The sequence below is a fragment of the Perognathus longimembris genome, chromosome 1 (assembly GCF_023159225.1).
Source record: "Perognathus longimembris pacificus isolate PPM17 chromosome 1, ASM2315922v1, whole genome shotgun sequence".
In the NCBI taxonomy this organism is placed as follows: domain Eukaryota; kingdom Metazoa; phylum Chordata; class Mammalia; order Rodentia; family Heteromyidae; genus Perognathus; species Perognathus longimembris.
Window position 1 is genome coordinate 109,394,180 of NC_063161.1, and position 14,181 is coordinate 109,408,360.

The 14,181-nt window shown below is 44.4% G+C and overlaps 1 protein-coding gene across 3 annotated transcripts in view; it reads left to right on the forward strand.

Annotated features, from left to right (window-relative positions):
- Positions 1-6,431: 6,431 nt before the first annotated feature.
- Kdm4c (lysine demethylase 4C) overlaps positions 6,432-14,181 on the forward strand; it is a 314,587-nt gene continuing 306,837 nt past the window's right edge. Inside the window, exon 1 of one of the 3 annotated variants that reach the window (XM_048347291.1) lies at positions 6,432-6,637. The gene's annotated coding sequence lies outside the window, so the exon portion shown is untranslated. The remainder of the gene's footprint in view (positions 6,638-14,181) is intronic. The other 2 variants (XM_048347179.1, XM_048347255.1) reach the window with 2 other exon arrangements.

Consider the following 14,181-nt stretch of genomic DNA (forward strand, 5'->3'; position numbering starts at 1 on the left):
TCTTATATGAACGTACATACATAGCTTTTGAGCTATTGTATTCCACTGAGAGGTCGATTTTTGACCTTTATATATGTTGAGTAGTTGTTTGGTTTTAGTTACATACTGTTGGGTCGCTGCCCCAATCCTGTGGGAAATACCATTTGACAAGAAGTTTTTGGTTTCACAGACCTGGTCTCTACTGTTTCTCCGTCTCCCTTTCTTAACAGTCATATATCAGGGAGATCATGCCCCTTTGTTTTCTGTGTTCTAGGCTTGTCTCGCTCAACATTATTTGTTCGAGTTCTGACCATTTCCCTGCAAATAACAATATTTCACCATTCCTAATCGCTATGTAGTATTCCATTGTGTAAAGGTACCATATTTTTTGGATCCATTCATCTGTGGAGGGGCATCTGGGTTGTTTCCATTTTTTGGCTATTGTGAATTGTGCCGCAATAAACATGGAAGTACAAATGTCTTTTTGATATCTTGGGACTTGCTGTTTAGGATAGATGCCTAGGAGTGGTATGGCTGGGTCATAGGGTAGGTCTATATTGAGCTTTTTGAGAAACCTCCATACTGTTCTCCAAAGTGGTTGTATTAATTTGCACTCTCACCAACAATGGAGAAGGGTTCCTCTTTCCCCGCACCCCCTCCAGCATTTGTTGTTGCCTGAATTCAGAGTATAGGCCATTCTAACTGGGGTGAAGTGGTATCTCAGGGTTGTTTTTATTTGCATTTCCTTTACTACCAGGGATGTTGAACATTTCCTCATATGTTTCTTTGCCATTTTTATTTCTTCTCTTGTGAAGTCTCTCCTTAGCTCCTTTGCCCATTTCCTAATTGGTTTATTGGGCTTGGAGGGGCTTAGTTTTTTGAGTTCTCTGTAAATGACAGATATTACGCCTTTGTCTGTTGCTGTGCTGGTAAAGATCCTTTCCCATATGGTTGGCTGTCTTTCTGTTTTGGTGGCTATGTCCTTAGCTGTGCAGAAACTTTTTTTTTTTGGCCAGTCCTGGGCCTTGGACTCAGGGCCTGAGCACTGTCCCTGGCTTCCTTTTGCTCAAGGCTAGCACTCTGCCACTTGAGCCACAGCACCACTTCTGGCCGTTTTCTGTATATGTGGTGCTGGGGAATCGAACCCAGGGCCTCATGTATACGAGGCAAGCTCTCTTGCCACTAGGCCATATCCCCAGCCCTGCAGAAACTTTTTAATTTGTAGTAGTCCCATTTGTCGAGTCTCTCCCCTATTTGTTGTGCCCCTAGGACTATATTAAGGAAGTTCCTTCCTGTGCCTATAAGTTCTAGCCTCTTTCCTACTCTGTCCTTCAGTAATTTCAAGGATTCAGGTCTGATATTGAGGTCCTTGATCCATTTTGAGTTGGTCTTGGTGCATGGTGATAGGCTTGGGTCTACTTCGAGTTTTCTGCATATAGCTGCCCAGTTCTCCCAGCACCAGTAGTTGAAGAGGCTATGCTTATTCCATTGTACGTCTTTAGCTCCTTTGTCGAATATCAGCTGACTGTAAGAGTGCGCTTTTATTTCTGGATCTTCAATTCTAATCCATTGGTCTTCCGATCTGTTTTTATACCAATACCAGGCTGTTTTTGTTATGATGGCCCTGTTTCTTCATGCTTTCTAAAGAAGACTTTAGCGTTTGAGCCATACCCTCAGCTATACTTAACTTAAAAAAAAATATTTTGTTGGGCATGGGGCTGTTGTTATAGAGATTCCAAAGGTCAACCAGCTTTCCCATTTATCTGACCTTTGCTAGAGTTTACATAGGTTGTATGAGTAATGCTGTTGCTTTGTAAGTAGTTAGGCTTGAAGATTTCATGTTAATGAATCCTTTAGTTGCCAACCCCCAAAGGTCAAGTGAACTTGACTGGCTACAGATTCCTCAAAGCACAAATCTTGTGCTGTCCTTTGTTCTAGCTTCCTATTGTAAACCACAAAACGAAGAGAATTGTGAGATTAAATTACACATGCTAATTAAGACTTGTTGATCTTTGACTCAGTAATAGATGTGAATTCACTGTCTACCTCTAGTCCTGGATTGTGCGGGATGCTGATGACGGAGGAATGCAAGTTAGACATAGCCCCAAAGTGCCATTCTGTTGCCACTAAAATGGCTGCATCTCTCCACCACCTACAAACCATGCCTGTTGACCCAATTTCATTAGCTCTACTTAAGAGGATTAATTATCTAGCAGCTCTATTGCTTAATCTGATTGAATCCTTATTTTCATTTGGAGTAACTCTTTGTCAACATCATTTTTTTCCGTCTCCTGAAACCTGCAATTGTTTTCTGCCAGTTTAGTTTCATTTTTACTTTTTTTTTTTTTTTTTTTTTGACAGTCCTGGGGCTTGGACTCAGGGCCTGAGCACTGTGCCTGGCTTCCTTTTGCTCAAGGCTAGCACTCTACCACTTGAGTCACAGTGCAACTTCTGGCCATTTTCTGTATATGTGGTGCTGGGGAATCGAACCCAGGGCCTCATGTATATGAAGCAGGCACTCTTGCCACTAGGCCATATCCCCAGCCCTCATTTTTACTTTTTAGACCTAGATTTAGTGTTTACAACTGAGGGACAGGTGTGAGCCACAGGCATCTGCTCAGAGAAAGGATTTTGTTTTAAGGCAATCCAGGGCAAAACGAGACCTTATCTCAACCAATAATCTGGGTATGACATTGTGTGCCTATCATCTCAGCTCTTCAGGAAATATACTCAGGATCAGACCTGGATGGACTTTGTTCAGGTGCACCCAGTCAAAAACACAAGAGTTAAGTAATGCTGGACATGGGTGGCTCACACCTAAAATCCTAGCTACTCAGGTGGCTGAGAGCTGAAGATTGCAGTTTGAAGCCAGCCTGGGCAGAAAGTCTGTAAGACTTTCTTTTTCTTTATGCAGATCCTAGGGCTTGAATTCAAGGCCTAGGCTCTGTCCTTGAGCCTCTCTGTGCTCAAGGCTAGCGCTACCACTTGAGCCACAGAACCATCTCTGGCCTTTTCTGTTTATGTGGTACTGAGAAATCGAACCCAGGACTTCATGCATGCTAGGCAAGGACTCTACCACTAAGCCACATTCCCAGACCCAAAGGTATATACTTTTTTTTTTTTGCCAGTTCTGGGGCTTGAACTCAGGACCTGAGCACTGTTCTTGGCTTCTTTTTGCTCAAGGCTAGCACTCTACCACTTGAGCCACAGTGCCCCCTCTGGCTTTTTCTATATATGTGGTGCTGAGGAATTGAGCCCAGGGCTTCACAAGCACCCTACCACTAGGCCACATTCCCAGCCCTACTTTTGTTGTTGGTGGTGGTGGTCATGGGGCTTGAACTCAGGGCACCATCCCTAAGCTTTTTTTTGTTCAAGGCTAGCACTTTACCACTTGAGCCACAGCAACACTTCATGTAAGACTCTTCAACTAATCACCAGAAAACTGGAAGTCACACTGTGACTAAATTTGAGTGAAAAAGCTCAGGGACAGTGCCTAGGTTCTGAGTTCAAACATTCATGATTTAATTCCCGTGGGACCGCCTTGAAAAAGTAATAGTTTTGTCAACCAGGAACCCCTAGCATACAGTTTGGTGAATGTGAAGGGGGTAATATCTGTATGTCTCCTTAGCAAGAAATGGCTCCTAGGACAAAGATAAATAGGACTAGGCCAGTGTAACAATGGAAATACAGGTGATTCAACAGGGGCATTCCTCTACCTGTTGATGTTTAGAAGCAATCTGTTAAAGAAAGCTTAGTAATATAGGAAGAGCATAAATTGAAACTACCAAATAAAGTTCCTCTTTTGCCAAAATGCCTCTCAGGAATATGCTTGCAATAGTCTAGGCTACACTATCTGACATTATGAAACTTCTGGAAAGTGGTGTGTGCAAATGAAAAATATCGGCAAGGATATTTCTCCAGGTGTGAATACATTAATAAATGCTATCCATCAGATGAGATTTAAAAAAATTAACTTTTAGTAGGAAGCAATACCTGCCAGAGCCTACACTGAGCAAGGAGGAAGCAGAGCCTAGATTCTAAGGCTAGGAGACATTCATGGATGATGCTGTAGCTTCAGGGAAGGTGGGTCCCTGGCAGCAGATAGTCTAGGATTCTCAGATAAACCATAGTTACAATTCTGGCATTTTCTGGTTAATTGGAGATAAAAATCTCACAAACTTTCCTGATCTTTAAATCTCAGCCTCCTGACAGCTAGTATTACAGGTATGAACCACCAGTACCCTTATACTGTCTTTATACTGTCTGAACGGAATAGTTCTCAACTTCTTGGTCTCAGGGATCTTTTAACATGCTTAAAAGTGGTTGTCAGGGATCTATCAGTGTAAATCATATTAGTATATTATATTGTAAGACTACCAAAAATATAAAAACTCAAGATTACAGGTCTGATTACATTAGTCTTGAGGGCAATGGTGAAATCACTCTTATTTTCTCTGGAAACTCTGAATGCTACTGCTGTTATAGACTTGTGCTTCCACTCCTGGCTGTCTTGTGTTTTTCTCCTTTCAGATGAAAGTTAACCCCAGCACGTAAGTTTTAGTTTTCTGGTATATTCTGCTCTTTCTTTTAAAGGAGACTCCTTTTCAGGACAAACTACAGTGTTGGTTGGCCACCTCCCCAGGGCACTCCCATCACCTTGGCAAACTGAGGCTGTGTTACTAGCAAGTTGTTCCAGAAATCAAATATAGCAAACTATTTTCATGATAATGCCAAGATTCTGGGTTCAGTTTATTCAATTTTACTCCCCAACCAGGCTGGGCTACCCAGCTTGCCCTTGTCCCAAAACAAAACAACAGAACAGGAAAAAAAAAAAAAACAACCTAAACAAATAAAAGCAAGACAAAACAAAACAAATTCTTGAGAGGGCTTCAGAAGATCAACAGAAGCTTCCTGAACTAAGAACTCTTTTGAAAAATCCTGTCAACAGGACATAGGAATGTATGTAGAGGCTACATAAAATAAACACTAGAAACCTAAAGGCATTAAGAGCAGGAGACTGGTGGCTCCTGCCTGTAATCCTAGCTACTCTGGAGGTTGAGATCTAAGAATCATGATAAAAGGCCAGCCCAGGAGGGAAAGTCTGTCAGACTCATATCTCCAATAAACTACTCAAAAAAGTTGGAAGTGGGCTGGGGATGTGGCTTAGTGGTAGAGTGCTTGCCTAGCATGCATGAAACCCTGGGCTTGATTCCTCAGTCCCACATACACAGAAAAATTCAGAAGTGGCCCTGTGTCTCTAATGGGAGAGTGCTGGTAGCAAAAGCAGCTTTTGAGCCTTGAGGTAAAGCAGCTCAGGGGCAGTGCTCAAGCCCTCAGTTCAAACCCCAGGACTGGCACTAAAAACATAACAAAAAGATCCAGACGCAGGTGGCTCACACCTGTGATCCTAGCTTCTCAAGAGGCTGAGATCTAAGGTTCTAAGGCAGCCCAGGCAGAAAAGTGGCACTGAGACTCTCATCTCCAGTTAACCACTCAAAATCTCTAAGTGGAGCTGTGGCTCAAAGTGGTGGATCGTTAGCCTTGAGCCCACCTGCTCAGGGACAGCACTCAGACCGAGCTCAAGCCCCACAATCAACCATCACCACCACCACCACCACAACAAAACAAAAAATCACCTCAGTATAGGAAATGATGGCCCAGTTTTGCTCACTGGTGCAAGATCTGCTCAACGGTTGCTTCTACAAGGAACCTAGAAACTCTTTGAGAACTTAAAAAGTTCAGCTTTGCAAAAGCCACCTGTCTTTGGCAGTAGAAGGGCTTAAGGTGTATGTGTTTTCCTCTGACACTGTGGGAAACAAGAATTTCCATTGAGCCACAGGTAGCAAACTAACTCAGATGTAAGTTCTGGGTTGCCCAGGTGCACCTACACTCCAAGCCGCTGTAATTCAGGTGTCCAGTTAGTTCCCAAGGGCCTCGGGGCCAGGAGTCCTCCTATTGGAGCCACGGAAGATGGGCACAAGCCGGTGGCATCGCTGAACTGGACTTCCTCGCCCGACTCAGCTGGGTATTTCGAGGCCCCACCCATGGTAACGCCACTCTGACGTCGGAGTCCGGGAGGCGGCCATAGGCTGGCACTGCTGCTTGGGACGACGTGAGGCGCGTGGACTACAGCAGGGCCAGCCCGGTGGGAACCCAGTGGACGTGGTTGTGCACCTGCCTTGCACGCTGGCAGGGTTTTCGGTCCGGAAGAGGGGGCCGAGGAGGGTAGAAGGGGGCAAGCTCATCTCTTTAATCAAAAGACGGGTTGCCACGCTCCAACGCTGAAGCATAGCGCGGAAAAGCTGAGCGCCGGGGAAGAAAGGTGCCCGGCACCTTTAAGCTGTTTGCGAGTTCACGTGACTCGGTGAGCGCCGGGCCCCGGCGGTCACGTGACGGCGCGCGCGCCCCACGCTGGGAGAGCCGGCCTGCGCGGCGCGCGCGCGCCTTCGCGCTGCCCGTCCTCCTCCCCCCCCCCCTCCGCCCTCAGTGGGAGGGTGTCGAGCGGCGGAGTGATCGTCGGGTTCTCCGCGCGCGTGCGCAGCGAACAGCTGTCACCCTGTGCGGAACAAGTCTTCCAAATTTTCCAAATCGCCCTGGGCGGGAGGGCCGCCGTCTCCCTTCTCCTCCGGGTCGTGTCCCCGCCTCCACTGCGCCTCAGGTAACCGCTTTTTCCGTAGTCCGGGGTGGGGAGGGGAGAAATGGGGTTCTCGGGGAAGAGGGGAAAGGGCCCGGACGGTCTGCCCCCTTCCGCGCGGGGCGGCGTGAGGCGCGGGCGTCCGGGGGGGGAGTGGAGGTGCCGGGGCACCGGCGCTCCGCCCGCTGCGACTGTCAGGATCGGGGCGGGCGGCCATGGTCGCGGGGGAGGGAGGAGGCAGTGACAGCCTGCTCCAGCTCTTTCGGGGTTCGGTCCCCGCGCGCCTCGTTCTCCCGCGGTCGGAGTCGGGGGTCGAGTTCCACGGGACGGGAAGGCGCGGGTGATCGGAGCGCGGACGGACCCCTCTCCGCCTCCCGCCCCTCGCCGTCTCCGCGGAGCGCTCCTGGCAGGCCTGGCCTGGTGCGCTCCCTCGGGCCCTCCTGTCCCCGAGACCGCCGGGACCCCGCGGTGGGGGCCGCTCCCTGTAGCCCCGGGCGCACGCTGCCAGCCCGGGAATTCGAACGTGCCCTCGGCCTTCGCAGCTGGCCTTTGCCTTTTCCTTTCCTCCTGCTTGGGGTCGTTTCTTCTGCCATGCCTCGAGGAGACTTGATGCAGGGTAGACAGTGGGTGCTTAATAAATGCGACCTGGATCGGGGCGCGTGGACGGCCAGCCACGGGACGTGGCGTGGGGTGGAATTGGAATGCAGGCAGGCCGGGTTTCTGGGCTGCAACTTGGGTTTTTGCTCCGAGTTCAGCCAGTGAAACCAGCTGGGTGCTTTCCTGGTGGGGTGGGAGCCAGCCCCCCACCTCCACCCCCACCCCCATCCCCCGCCCGCCCTTAGCTGCGCCCCGGTAGTCTGCGCTGCTTGGCGGGTTTGCGTTGTGGGCCATTCTCGGGAGGGGTTCTTCCTTCCGGAGATCACCGAGCAAACTGTTTTTTTTTTTTTTCACTTCATCAATTACCTACATGCGGTGATTTATGAAGCAGGTTTTTTGTGTTTTTTTTTTAAGCGTAGGTTAGAATTTGTAGGTTTACTGACTATTATCAGGGAAAGCCTCTGATAGACTCGGTCTACTTCGTGTTGCACTAACTTTCACCCACTTGAGTTTGAATATATACATATTTGGCTTTATTGTTTCTATGGCAACGGTTTCTGATATTCTAATTTCGAAGGGTTGTGGTTAAAAAGTAGTGACTTTATTTTTTCCTTGCCCTGTAACCCAGCCTCCCTAGTAAGTAGTTATAGGTGTGAACCACAGCGCCTAGCTACCTAGTGGCTTTAAGTTTTAAAAGTTCATCTCTACTATGTTGCTATCAGTCCGTTGTTTGCCATCTGCATTAAAAATTTCCTATCTCTTATACTGGTGTCAAAACCTGCTATGCTTGTTTTGGAGCAGTTTACACAGTTTGGGTTTTTAGTTAGGAGAAGTTTGTACGTAATTTTTAGAACACTATAAGTTTGATAATTCAAAATAAAATTTGAATCAGAGGCTTGTTTTATTTTATTAGTAGACTTTAATGAAGTTAAAAATACACGTTTTATGGGTTGAGATTGTGCCCAGTGGTAGATGAAGCATGGTAGTTAGCATGAGGAGCTTGGGTTCAATCCCTACCCTTTTCCCCCAATAAAGTAAGATAAATGTAACTATTGCATATGCACAAATACATTAAAAAAAAACTAGAAGTGGGACAGGAATAGAAGGAAGTCTTTCTTGGATTTAAGTTTCAATGTAGTGATGAAAATCTGGTAAATTGTGTTTTCTTTCCAGCATCTTCCAGGGTAGGGTAGATTGGGTACTGGTGGGGGGTACTCAGTCCTTTCCCTTTCCCTGCCTGTTGCTTTGTAAATGCCTGCAATGGCTTTTCTCCTATTTAGGATGCTACAGTCTTGAGAACAATAACTTGTTGTTATTGCCTGTTCATTATCTGAGGAAGTAACCAAATCTGGGGTGCTCAAAATATCTTTCCCTCTTTCTTAAAACAACAACAATGAAAAACCAGTTTTACTGAGAAAAAGCTCACCTCTTTAAAATATATAGGTTTGGTGGCCCATACCTTACTTAAACTTCAGCACTCTGGAGACTAAATCACAAGGTCAAGGCCTCTCTCTGCTCCTTGGCAGACCCTCTCTTGAGAAACCAAAAATAAAAAAGTGTAATCCGATGATTTTAAGTATATACATGTAACTATGCAAAACCAAACCAAACCTAAATACCTCAAACAAAACAGCAACAACAAAATCCATCTTCTCTTTCACTAAAATGAAGAGAAAAAAAATCATCTGAGGGCTTTTTTGTTTGTTTGTTTGTTCAGTCCTGAGGCTTAAACTCGGCCTGGGCACTGTCCCTGAGGTCTTCAGCTCAAGGCTAGTGCTCTACCACTGGAGCCATAATGCCACTTCTGGTTTTCTGCTAGTTAATTGGATATGAGTCTCATGGACTCTCCTGTTGCTGCCTTGAACCATGATCCTCGGATCTCAGTTTACTGAGTAGCTAGTATTACAGGCCTGATCCACTGTTGTCCAGTTTGGACAATTTTTTTTTTAACTCTTAGCTATACCTAGTTAGTAGTAGAATAAATGAATGAATGAGTTAGGAAATATAGTTAGTCTTGAGGGAGACACTTCTGAGGCCCTGAAGGGGCCGGTAGACCTTTCTCTTCTCTACTACCAAGTCTACTTCCCCAGAGACCAGAAATCTCCGTGGGGGTATGGTCCTGTGGCACTGTGGTTTTTTTCCCTGGGTGTCATTAGTATCATCCTTTCCTATTAGCAGCTGTTCTTCATATTGCTCTTGGTTCTTCTCTGTGTACTGGTATATTTATTATATATTTATTAGGGGCCTAACAGGTACATCCCATATGGTCTTTAAGTTCAGGGTCTACTACAGATCTCTCAATCTTTAAAAATTTGTTTTTCCTTCATTAAGTATTAATATCGATCTTCTTGCAACCACATTTCTGTTATGAATTTCTAGGAAGCATGTCATAAGTAATTTTACCCAAGAATGGTGGTCAAGCATGGGGTCTTATACTTGCATTGTATGTTTCTTTCCTTACTAAAATGTAGGGGCTTGTGGGCCGTAAAATATAAATTTAAAATATATTAGCTCATTTTTTTAAACCTCTCCCCCCACCCCCTGAAAGACTTGTTATAACCTCCTTTTTGATGTTTAGAAATTACTTACAGTTTTGTTTGTTTTGTTTTTGTTGCCAGTCCTGGGGCTTGGACTCAGGGCCTGAGCACTGTCCCTGGCTTGTTTTTGCTCAAGGCTAGCACTCTGCCACTTGAGCCACAGCGCCACTTCTGGCCCTTTTCTATATATGTGGTGCTGAGGAATTGAACCCAGGGCTTCATGTATATGAGGCAGCCACTCTTGCCACTAGGCCATATTCCCAGCCCTCTTACAGTTTGAAAAGATGTTCCCTTTCCCACTTGCTGAGCCTAATCCTTTTACCCAAGAAGTCAGAATAATCCCTTTAAGAAGCCTGTCCTCCTCTTTCTCCTTCAAGTCTTAACTCTTAAAACCTTACAGCCCCACCTTGTTGTAAGGTTTTATCAGCCAGCCACTCTATTCCCGTCATGGGCTTGTGTCCTGCCCTCCCCTCTGTAGGACTCCTTTGACCTGCACTTCCCCTGCCTGGTCAGTTCCACCTTCTCCTTCAGAAAACTCTGCTGGCTTCATGTTAGTGTTCCTCTAACCTCGAATACTTGGTATAGCTGCAGTCTGTAATCTCCTTCATTGTCTTGAAACTCTTTGCCATTACTGTGTTTCAAGAATCATTCTTCCCTACACTATGAATGCAGAGAAAAGGTGACACAAAAAATGACAGTTCCAGGGTGTGTGTCTCAAGTAGTAGTCAAGCCTGGGCTGTGATTTCAAACTCTAGTGCCATGGGGGGTGGGTGGAGGTGGAAGATTAGCTATGTGTAGTAACTCACATCTTTAGTCCTACCTGCTTGGAATATCAGAGTGGCTGCAATTTGGAGCCAGGCTAGGCAAAAAAAGTTTGTGAGACTCATCTTCACCATTGCCAGGGTGCAGTGGTGGTGAGCATGTGTCATCCCAGCAATGTGGAAGCACAAATTACCATCATAGTTAAGTTGGCTCTGGCATAAAGTGAGACCTTATCCTTATCTCAGAAATAGCCAACAAAAAAGGCCTTGTGAAATGGATCAGATTGTAGAATACTTGCTTGGCAAGTGTCAGCTCTGCGTTCAAACTCAGTACTGATAAAACTAAAAAATTTGACACCAGGTAGTTACTTTTGGGTGATAGAATAATAATTTCCTTTGTGCTTATATGTGTTTTCTACGACGAGTCAGTACTGTCCTTGTGAGCTGGGAAAAAAGTTAATCAAGTGCATGTTTGTTAAACAGGAAAAGATGGACAACTTCCCTCACCCACTGCCATTTTCATTTTGATTAATTTTCTAAGGTGTTTTTTTTGGGTGGGGTGGAGGCACTGGAGGCTGGTCCTGGAGCTTGAATTTGGGATCTGGGTTCTGTCGCTGAGCTTTTTTAGCTCAAGGCTAGTGCTCTACCACTTGAGCCACAGCACTACTTCAGCTTTTGTAGTTAATTGGAGATAAGGGTCTCATGGACTTTCCTGCCCTGGCTGGCTTTGAACTGTGATCCTCAGATCTTGGTCATTGGAGTAGCTAGGATTACAGGTGTGAGACACTGGCCCTTGGCTAAAGTTTTCTTTTTCTAAACTTTGTTTTAAATAACCTAAATGAGATTTTGATTTACCTTCAGTGTCAAGCTTTTATTTTAATTCTTATGTCAGACTTAGAGAGTCTGATGAGGATATATATTATTAATTGCCTATATAGAAATTCTGATATTGAGATCATGCTGATTCTTAGTGAACAGAATCTAGCAGCTAAGACTATTAGGATGTGAAAACTAAGCATGTGCTAAATTATTTCCTTTTTTCTCTTATATTTCTATGTTTTACAGTACAGAGTTCTCTTTATTTGCTCTTTGTCTTATTTTTGCTGGGTGGTTTATTCTGCATAGTGTGGATACATTTCTTCAATAGAGCAGTACCCTGCATTTAGATTGGATTCAGTGCTCTGCACTGTATGAGGTATGGAAGAAATAGGAGAGCCCAATAAAAAGCAAAATGATTTACCGCAATTTCATGGAAGATTATTCTATCAAAAGTGTGAAATGTTTCATTACACAATTATACTATTTTTTCATATACACAATGGCTTCAGCCACAGTTTATGATGGGCCACTGGATAGTCTGAAAATTCATTCTGGGCTTGCATGTATTATATGTTACTGTGGGCAAGGAGCAGGATGTGTCATCCAAGCACTTTTGTTAATGATTTCTTTTTCTCCCTCTCCATACTCCCTTTAATACCTCTCTGTCATTCCAGCTGTTATTTTGACATCTGTTTGCTAAAACTATAGAAAACTGAACTTTGATGGGGCTTGAAGAAGTAGTTCTGTGGGAGGAAGGCTAGCCTCAAATGTACAATGCCCCTGAGTTCCTCCCCAGCAACATAAGAAAACAATAGCAGTAATATACATCGCTTTTTTTTCCCCTCTCTGCTTCTTTGGGATTTTTTTTCTTTTCTTTTAAAATTAGCATTCATTAGTTACCTGGGGTGACCTGACCACTTCATGTACAGAGGTATTCCATTCCTTTCAGTCTCACCCCTCCCTTACTTTCCCCTTCTGCCTCCTTCTTAAGGCAGTTTCAATGGTTTTCATTGTTCTGTTTTCCTACATGCAAACTATTTACCATATTCATCTTCATCAGCCCAACTCCTGCGGCCACTGGTGCCTACCACTCACCCCCAATAGAGTTCTCCTGAATTTCTCAGGAATCCCATATCATTTTATGGCCCTGTTTGGCTGACTACATTGTTACAAGCACATCTGCAACTCCTATATCCAGTCACTAAACCTTGTAATTTAGGCTTTACACATTCCTATGCAGTCCTCAGACCAGTCCAACTTCCCTGTTTTTTCCTTCTCTGCAGATGAGCTTTTAAAATGCAAATTGCTCATTCTCATTGACCTCAGAGCATTAAAATTCCTGCAATCTCTTTTCCTGTCTGGGGCCTCCTCTACCCAGACCTCCCAAGCCTTACCTAGGAGATGCTACATTCCTTTCTCTTTCCATTTCATTTCCTCGCACCTTGTGTTAGGTGCATCTGAAGGTGCTTTTTTCCCCGCCTGCCAGACTTTCCCTTCTTTCCAATATAATTTCCCCAGGCGAAAACTTCTCTCAGGATGATATATTTTAGTTCCCTATATCTCTCCATAATGCATAGAACAATTTAATAGTCATACTTATGTGACAATTCAATTTTCTGAGACTTCTGTAAGCACAGGGGCCAAGTGTTTTTATTTCCTTATTTCATACCAGTATAATGTTGCTTCTGTAGATCTGAAGGATAAGAATTTAATGAACATTTGTTGAACAAATGAGTGATTTTAATACATATGAAAAAATTAGACTGTAAAAAGTAGGACATATATTAGGAAATATCCAATGTATCAGGAAATATCTATCATGACAGTGTATGTGTATACATACAAAACTGAAATGAAAAATCTCACAAAACAATACCTGCTAACTTGTGTTGTACTCTCCTATTTTATTCTCTATCACATAGAAATATTGATATAACCCACCAGGTTAGGTGTGACTGTAACATAAACAACATACCTCAAACGTAATACAAGGAAAAGGCCTCATTTTCATCAGAATAGTTGAACTTTCATTTCAAATCAACTTTCATTTCAGATCAACTTTCATTGAACGTCCACTGTTTTGGTAGTTCTGTCTTTGTGAAGTACTGAACAAGAAGAGTTTTAAATACACCCACTTCCCTTTTCTTAAGAGTGTTACTAAAGTTCTGATCTGGTGTCAGGTAGTCCCCAAGGTTTGCTGAGGAAAATGTAAGCATGCCTTCCTTTTAGGTCTTGAAGTAGGCCTTATGAGCTCCTTTCAGATTGATGAATTGAAGTTGATGGCTGGCCTCTCATCAGTGTTGTGCTCTCAATTTGTTAAGGCCAATCTAAATCCCTATGATGATAATGGGAACCTAGGCAAACCAGTTAAAAGAGCTTGGTTAAAAAAGTACGGTTGGAGTTTGGTTTTTACAAATACTTATAGCTTCCAGAAGCTAATGAAATGGAATGAAAGCTATATTGAATCTCTTTTTGTTGTTCGCAGGGCTTCGATTTAGGGCCTGGACATTGTCCTTGAGCTTTTTCACTCAAGGCTAGTGTTCTACCACTTGAGCCATAGTACCACTTTTGGCTTTTTCTGAGTAGTTTATTGGAGATAAGAGTCTTTTTTTTTTTTTTTTTTGGCCAGTCCTGGGCCTTGGACTCAGGGCCTGAGCACTGTCCCTGGCTTCTTCCCGCTCACGGCTAGCACTCTGCCACTTGAGCCACAGCGCCGCTTCTGGCCGTTTTCTGTATATGTGGTGCTGGGGAATCGAACCTAGGGCCTCGTGTATCCGAGGCAGGCACTCTTGCCACTAGGCTATATCCCCAGCCCGAGATAAGAGTCTTATAGACTTTCCTGTCCAGGCTGGCT